Below are 2,453 nucleotides of genomic sequence, written 5' to 3' on the forward strand. Positions count from 1 at the left end.
ATATATATATATATATATATATATATATATATATATATATATATGTATATATATATATAGTCAGGTGTCCATAGGTGTGTGAATTTATATTTGGGTCATCAATTCAATTCCATGGATCATTGTGTCTATTGTTGTACCAATACCCAATACCGTGCTATTTATATTATTATAGCTTTGTAGCACAATTTGAGATGGGCCAGTGATCCCTCCAGCAGTTCTTTTAATATTCAGGATGTTTTTTGCTATCTTGAATTTGTTGTGTTTCCATATGTAGCTGCAAATTGTCTTTTAAAGGTCTGAGAAGATTTGCATTGGACTGTTGATGGGGAATGCATTGAATCTGTAGATTGCTTTTGGTAGGATGGCCATTTTCACTCTATTAATCCTACTTGTTCATGAGTGCCGGAGAGCTTTTCATCTTCTGATACCTTCTTCAATTTCTTTCTTCAGTGTCTCAAAGTTTTTTTTTATCATACAAGTCTTTCTCTTGCTTGGTGTTACCCTGATTTTTGTTGCTGTTTTGGCTCTTGGGAATGATATTCTTTCTCTGATTTCCTTCTCAATCCCTTTGTATATAGGAAGGCTACGGATTCTTCGGTGTTAGTTTTGCTTTCTGCTATTTTGCTAAATGTGTTTATCTGCTATAGAAGCGTCCTGATAGAATGTTTAGGGTCACTTGTATACAACCATATCTGTAAATAAAGACACCTTTCTATTTGGATCCCCTTGATCTCCTTCAGTTGTCTTCTTGCTCTAGCTAAGACTTCAAGTACTATATTGAATAGATATGAAGAGCGTGGATAACCCTGTCTTGTTCCTGATTTTAGTGGAATCGCTTTGAGTTTCTGTCCATTTAAGGTTGATGTTGTCTATGGGCTTGCTGTAAGTCACCTCTATTATTTTGAGGCATGACACTTGTATTCTAGTATCTCCAGAACTTTTTTCATGATGAGGTGTTAGATTTTGTTAAAGGCCCTTTCTGAATCTAATGAGATGATTATGTGTTATTTTTCTTTCAGTTTGTTTATATGGTAGATTACAATTATTGATTTACACATGTTGAACCATCCCTGCATCTCTGGAAGGAAGTCTACTTGATCATGGTAGATGATCTTGTTGATGCATTAGACTAATCCTTGGATGCATATATTGTTGGTATTTGGGGGTAGGCCACTGGAAGGATCAGATAGATTCATAAAGGTGTGCCCTCACATTAGTCTCCAGGCCCTGCCAGCATCATGAGGACATTCCTAGGTATGATGGAGAGGAAGATTTACTATAGATGTGAAGGATAAACACCCAGAGACATCTAGAAGGGGCCAGGGTGAGGAAGGGAGAGAAGAAAGAAGGAGCTAAAGGAATGCCTGGGAACCCAGAGACCAGGAGGCTGGCAGTCAAAGTGTAAGAGTGTGAGGGTAGGAAGTGGGGCGAGATGTAGGAGGGGAGCTACGACTCTGTAGCAGGTAGGGGGACTGAGGGCCAGGGTCCACTTTGATTTGTTAAACAGGCACCTCAGTTCGCCATTTGTCTTCAATTTGAGACCTAACAGAAAAGATCTGCATGGGAAGTGAAGACCGAAACTCAAGTCACACCCCCATCCACCGCCATCCCAACCCCACCTCCACCCCTGGCACTGGGCAAAGAGACGCTTTATTGTTCTTATACCAGTCAGGGGCAGAGCAGATGGCAGTCCTTCGTTCATCCTAACTTGATGCCTGGCTTGGTGGCCAAAATTGTCCTGTATCTAGTACTCATAAATGTCAAATCAAATTAAATCAAATCAAGTCAAATCCAAGCAATGCAGCATGGGAGGAGGAAGACAGACAGACAGACAGACAGACACCTGCCTACCACCATGGAACTTACAGATTTGTCCTACAGCATAAGGCACAGGCAGGCTTTCGACCATGCATCAGGGGTCAATGTCAGTGGATCATATCACCACAGGAGAACATGGGCTCGTCTCTGATCAGAGCAGCCACCAGGAACTACATGGGTGTCTAGGAGCTGCGCATACTGGCCCCACCCCTCACTGGATGCTGCATTGTGGAGAGCTTGCCCCATCTCTCACTGGTGGCAGCACTTGGAAAAGCAGGCCCTACATCTTGCCCAGTGGAGCTGACCATGGTAGCAGAGGCATGGGTGAGCCCGCCCCCAAGGGCAATGGGTATGGGAGTGCTGTCCCTGCTACTTGTCTGCCATGAGGTGTCATCGGTGCAAGAGTGATGCCCTTCACCCCTGCCTCACCCCTCACCACCTGTGGCAGTCGGGAGAACTGGCCCTGAGGTCACGAGAGTGGGTAATGGCAGCGTAGGAGAACTGACCCAGGTGGAGGGGGATACAGATGAGCCTGCACTACGGGTGAGAGCACAGGGGAGCTGGCCCTGTCATTTCTCTCCTGTGAGGTGCCTTGGCGAGGAGGTGGGGTCAGAGAAGACAACCCCGTGTTCTCT

At 44.6% G+C, this 2,453-nt stretch overlaps 1 pseudogene; it reads left to right on the forward strand.

Moving 5' to 3' along the window:
* Positions 1-1,622: 1,622 nt before the first annotated feature.
* On the forward strand, positions 1,623-1,757 carry LOC115062685 (annotated as a pseudogene).
* Positions 1,758-2,453: the final 696 nt, after the last annotated feature.

The sequence above is a fragment of the Mus pahari genome, chromosome 19 (genome assembly GCF_900095145.1).
Source record: "Mus pahari chromosome 19, PAHARI_EIJ_v1.1, whole genome shotgun sequence".
Classification (NCBI taxonomy): domain Eukaryota; kingdom Metazoa; phylum Chordata; class Mammalia; order Rodentia; family Muridae; genus Mus; species Mus pahari.